The following is a 6,603-nucleotide window of genomic DNA, read 5'->3' as shown; positions in this document are numbered from 1 at the left end:
CCACAGCCTGCGCCCAAGAGCAGACACCCCATACCCCTGGACACTATCCAGCCTCTCCTGTCCATGGACATCATCGTCAGTAAGGAGGGTCACCCCCAGCCTGACCCACCCCCACCCCCGTCCCTGTCCAGGGGCTGTGGGGGCTTCGCGAGCCCCGGACTGGGGAGTTGGAGCCTGGATGTGAGGGTGGCCGTGCTGCTGCTGACCATAGCTGGAGCTCTGTTTCTGATCCTGTTGTATCGACTCCTCCAGCTCCGACACAGACTGAGGTTAGCCCAGGCCGGACGCGCCCTGGAGTACTACAGCTTCTTCCACACTGCCACCTACACTCTGAAGGACCCCGGGCTGCCCCAGACTCTGCCCGTTGCAAACGGCAACGCCCCTGAGGTCACCCCCGTGGCCGCAACCCCTCCGCTCCCCCCCACCGCCGCCGTAGTCACCCCACTACCGCCTCCGCCGGTGTCCCCGCCTCCCTCGCTGCCCCTCCCTCCACCCCCGATCCTCCCGCCACCCCCCTTCCTCCTCCCACCACCCCTCCTCCCCGCTACCCCGCCTCTCCTGGCTCTCCCCCTCCGCCTGCCCGCGATCCACACCACCCCGCCCAGCCCCCACCTGTCCTGGGGGGCGAGCTCTGACGCAGAGGTGTACTCCCGGATCGGATCCTTCCGGCCCTCCAGGGTGTCCAGCCTCAGCCGCTCTCAGGTGATCCTGTTTGAGCATTCCTCCCTCTGACTTCCCGTCTGGGCGTTCCGCCTGTGGAGGGTCCCGTCCTGTTTCGTTCCCGTGTGAGAACTCTCTGACCCTGGCTCTGCGGTCTGTTCAGGAGGTGAGAACGTAACAGAAACGTGCTGCCTAGAACAGGTGCGAGTGTCTGTTGTGTGGCTCAGGGAGATGGATCTATACAGTGAATTGCATTCCTATCTGCGACGTCGTGAGGCTTTCACCTCGCTGGCTGAATCGGCCCCTGGTTGACTGTTCTGTGAGGGTAGGAGAGGGCTCTTAGTGTGTGGGTTCTCTCCCATGTGCCTACATGTTTCTGGAGTCTCCTGAAAGGCATTCTGGTTAGTCTTTACAGCTTTATGCTCCCCTGACTATCAAGAGTGTAGAGGCTTGAAATGTTGTTGTGGTTGATGATTTCATGGAGCTAAGAAGTGCAAATGCTTTTGAAGTTCATATTATTGATATAATGGAGAAATGGAAATGGTTGTCCTAATCCATTTATGTATATATGATTGTTTTGTCCGTTAGAGGCATATCCCATTTCTGCCACAATCAGTCTGGCTGACCTCACTGTTTCCTCTGTTGGGCGGTATTTCCTTTGGAGGTTTTCCATCAGACTCTTCCTCCCTATATAACACTATGTTCTCTTTCTCTCTCTCTCTCTCTCTCTCTCTCTCTAACTCTCTCCCTCTCTTTCTCTCACTCTCTCTCTCTCTCTCTCTCACTCTCTCTCTCTCTCTCTCTCTCTCTCTAACTCTCTCCCTCTCTTTCTCTCACTCTCTCTCTCTCTCTCTCTCTCTCTCTCTAACTCTCTCCCTCTCTTTCTCTCACTCTCTCTCTCTCTCTCTCTCTCTCTCTCTTTCTCTCCCTCTCTCTCTCTCTCTCTCTCCCTCTCTTTCTCTCACTCTCTCTCTCTCCCTCTCTCTCTCTCTCTCTCTCTCTCTCTCTCCCTCTCTCTCTCTAACTCTCTCCCTCTCTTTCTCTCACTCTCTCTCTCTCTCTCTCTCTCTCTCACACTCTCTCTCTCTTTGTCTCACTCCCTCTCCCTCCCTCTCTTTCTCTCAGTCTCTAATATATTTGTTGATATTCTATTACAGCAAAATAAAACAAACTGTATAATGCAATATATAAATTAATGAATAAAAAATGATACAATAACATTTATGTTCTGCTCAGATTAAATTACCTTGTTGCCGTCATCACTTTACAAGGTCTGGTCACAAGGATTATCATCACTTTGTAAACTCGTCGACTTCTTGCTGAATTTTCAACAAATGTTCGGTAAGTTTCCACTTCGCTCTAAGCCTGCTGTAAATATGTATTCACATTCCATATTTAATAACATTGTATTTCCCCACCAGGTCTTTCATGTATACATAATTGACGAATTAGTGGATAATTCATGAGGGGTGCCAATGGGGATTGCTCCAGTCATGACTGTCTATCTCTGTCTGTCTGGCTCTCTCTAACTGTGTTTGCATAGATGTTGTGTCTATACTAAAAAGCTTGGTAATGTAATTCACACATAAACAGCACCGATCGCTCGATCAATAGATATCCTCCAAGATAGCAGCACGTCTATACCTGTCCGTATGTCTGTGTGATTGTCGTTGTTTCTGAAAAATACCGGTCAATTCCAGTCAACCACTTAAGCAGAGGCGTCTAATTCCTCTGCTGCTGCTGATCTCAGGGTGCAACCCAATCCAGGCCCAGACTCTGACATAGGTTTTCATTTAAACCTCTGCTGATTTTAAATCAAGGACTGGTCTTGGTTTCATCCATTTGAATATACGCAGTTTGATCGCTAAAATGGATATGATTCGTATTTGGGCACACTCAACTGATGCTGATGTAATTGTTTTATCTGAAACTTGGCTAAGCAAATTTGTTCTGAACAAGGATATTAGCATTGATGGTTATAATGTATATAGGACTGATCGACCCAAAAGGGGTGGGGGTGTGGCAATCTTTATCAAAAGTAAGTTTCACGTGAGTGTGCTTCTCTCTAAATCAGTGAGTAAGCAATTCGAATTTTTAGAAAGTTCTTATCTACTAACAAACAACATTGACTTATCTAAGGCTTTTGATAGTGTGGATCATGCAGTATTGAAGCAAACACTTATCAGTGTAGGAGTGACAAACTTTCTGCTGGTTTGAAAATTATCTATCAGGCAGATCTCAGTACGTGCAGGCAGAAGGTATCACTTCTAGCTCCCTTATTGCATCCAAGGGCGTGCCTCAGGGATCGGTCCTGGGACCACTCCTATTCATTATATACTGTATATCAACAGTCTTGATCAAAATGTTTCCAATGCAAATTTCCACTTTTATGCCGATGATACTGTGATATACTGTACTGCTCTGCGTTTACACCAAACCAGGCTCTTTATCAGCTACAACTTGCTTTTAATACTGTACAACGTACCTTGTGTGATTTAAAACTGTACAACGTACCTTGTGTGATTTAAAACTGTACAACATACCTTGTGTGATTTAATACTTGTTTCAGATGCTGACAAAACAAAACTCATGATGTTTTCAAACACAAAATCAAAGCCACTGAACCTTCCATCTATCACCACCGTTCAGGGCTCTGAGTCTGAGTCTGTATCTCAATACAACTATCTAGGAATTGTAATTGATGATTCTCTCTCTTTTAAGCCTCACATTCAGCAATTGGGTTTTTATTTTAAAAACAAATCTTGCTTTTCCTTCGAGGCCAAAAGGACTTGTTGCTGCCACCTTTATGTCTGTGCTGGTCTATGGTGATGTTATATACATGCATGCATCTTCACAATGCCGACGCGCTGGATACTGTCTACCATGGAGCACTGAGGGTTATTACACATTTGAACTCACCATTGCTCTTTGTATGCTTGGGTTGGATGGTCTGCCTGGTCTACCCGTAGACTTAACCATTGGCATATTTTATTTATAAGGCTATTCTTGGTCTGCTTCTATCTTACCTACGGATCGAAATTCTTCAGAAAAGTATCCCAGGACATATTCCAAGGTCATTTAAGTGTGCTGCTCACCACCAACCTCATCAAGTCAATTTCCTGTATGTGCAAATATACTTGGCCAAATAAAAGAATTCTAATTCTGATTCTGATTCTGATTCTGATTCTGATTCTGATTCTGATTCTGATTCTGATTCTGATTCTGATTCTGCTCCCTCTGCTTGGAATCAGCAAAATGACCTGAATCTTCGGGAGCTGGTCTCATTGGATGCATTTAAAGTAATTCTAAATGACTTGGAGGCACATCTGGCTGTAGATGTTTTGGCTGATTCATATTGTTCCTGTTTGATCCCTGATGTTGATGACTTGTGACGAATATTGATGAAGATTTTTGATATTTTTGATTCTGTAATTTATTCTTTATTTTCATTGTAAATTCCTATGTTTTCTTTTATGTCTGCAACCCTGTTCATTGTGCTGCTGCCTGACAGGCAAAAGAGATTTTTAATCTCAACGAGACTTTTCCTGGTTAAATAAAGGTTATTATAACAGGCTCTGTCCTGAATGAACATGATGATGTAATAGAATCAGAGTTGTCAGGAGTGGTCTGATGATGGCTGAATGCAACTGTTATTGCCTCTGAAAGAGATTCATCTGCACTGACCTTGAACAAACCAGTCCTGCCTGCATCTCTGCTGAAGGAACACGCCTTATTATATCGAAATAATTGAAGTTGAATACTTAATTCAACACTCCATACAACTATTTTCCTAGTAGGATTCCTCCTTTTCAAACTATTTCACTGTAACGGTTTGGGATGGAACAGGTTCAGAACAGAACCATCGTGTTGTAAATGTCTCCTCTGCTCTGGAATATATATGACTTTCTGACACAACAGCCTTTGAGTTAGGGAGGCTGCATTAATCGCTTCTGTTTCTGAATCTCATTTTCTAATATCCACAGGCAAACTGAGAAGAAATGATGTTGTTAATATTACCCTTGGTGCCCGGAGTCCTCTGTGCGACTGCAGAATGGATACTTTTTATTTGCAGGAGCGTTTCATCAAACTCAGCAATTAGCGTTAATTTCATTCTGTGTCCTCAGAGATCAAATTAATAAAGGGAGGCACAGAAACAAACTTAGCGGCCCATTAACAAACAGTGTGACAATAAGGCAATAAACACAATTGATCAGTGCCTGCTTAATGTAGTGATATCAGTTTAGTTCATAATATGTTCATTTGTGATTGGTTGTTGTTATAAACCTTCAAACTACCAACATATTTTGCATACTATATGTTGTTTACCAACAGGGCTCTGGCTACATTGGCTACACTAATTGTTTATATTATAAGATAAAATCAATGGGAGTGAATGGGGTCGAAAATTGGGTCCAAGATTTCACACCCTAAAAGTACCATCTGGGGTCTCTGCTGTGCAGTTTTTGTGTTTTGTTCACCCCTGCGAGGAGTTGTCCTCTGTGGCTCGGTTGGTACAGCATGGCGTTGGCATGGGTTCGATTCCCGCTGAGACCATCTATACTGAAAAATGTCTGCACTCACTGTAATGTAAGTTGCTTTGGATAAAAGCACCAGCTAAATAGCATGTATATTATTTGGTACAGTTAAGATTTGAATCCTCATATAATTCATTCTCAACAGCTGCTCCAACCGTAGTCATCAGCTGAGGGCTACATTGTGACCTCATCACCAGTGACCTCATCACCAGTGTCTTCTCCAGCTCCTTGTGTCCTGTCCCTCTCCTTAAGGCACCGGTGACACTGATCCCAGCACAGACACACAGTGAAAACCTCTTCTGCTGACAGCCCTATTTGACTCATTTCTGCCTAAAAACCAGACCCAAACTAAATTGCTTATAACATTTGAAATATGATGATCAGGTGCAAAAGCAGGATGCCATTTGATAGGTAACACCTTGAAGTCTTGTGTGGATATGCTCAGATCATAGCTCAGAAACACTGAACCCAGCACAGACACACAGTCAAACCAAACCACAGACACACAGTCAAACCAAACCACAGACACACACACCTAATAAATGTGACGACCTGTGTTCCCATGGTGACGAGCTGTTCTTGGGTCTGTGGAGGACGGCAGAACAAGTGCACCTTTTTTAGGTTAAGAGAAATTTCCTAAGAGAGAAAAGCGTGTCTCAAAATCCAGCTCAATGCCAGTGGCTGCTGTCGTCACCGCCATGCAACATTACTTGTTTGAATTGTTTTAGGTTAAGACCAAAACTCATTTGTGTGGAGATACAGAGGTGGAGTGCTGAATTGTATTTCATGCCTGGAATCCCTTTAATTAGGATTCTGTAGGATCCAAGTTCCGTGAGTCTGCTGGAGGAGTTGAAATATTAAAGTGACTAGAATAAGTCTGCACAGACTCACACAGCTATAAACCATCTGTTTACCCAGTGGAGTGTGTGTGTGTGTGTGTGTGTGTGTGTGTGTGTGTGTGTGCGTGCGTGCGTGCATGCGTGTGTGTGTGCTTTACTCAGTGGAGTGTGTGTGTGTGTGTGTGTGTGTGTGTGTGTGTGTGTGTGTGTGTGTGTGTGTGTGTGTGTGTGTGCGTGTGTGCGTGCGTGCGTGCGTGCGTGCATGGCATGCATGGGTGTGTACTTTACTCAGTGGAGTGTGTGTGTGTGTGTGTGTGTGTGTGTCTGTGTGTGCATGGCATGCATGCATGTGTACTTTACTCAGTGGAGTGTGTGTGTGTGTGTGTGTGTGTGTGTGTGTGTGTGCCGCGCGCATGTGTGTGTGCTTGTTTGTTTATCTCGCTCTCATTCTCCTGATGTGTGTGATGAGGCTCTCTCTGGCGGGGTGATTCTGCCGTTCCAGTCATATGAACTTGTTACTTATACTCTCTGTATTTCCCAGAACATGAACCTGGTGAGAACCTCTCCTT

This window comes from Argentina silus (genome assembly GCF_951799395.1).
Source record: "Argentina silus genome assembly, chromosome: 5".
Classification (NCBI taxonomy): domain Eukaryota; kingdom Metazoa; phylum Chordata; class Actinopteri; order Argentiniformes; family Argentinidae; genus Argentina; species Argentina silus.
Note: the sequence above shows the minus strand (reverse complement) of the source record.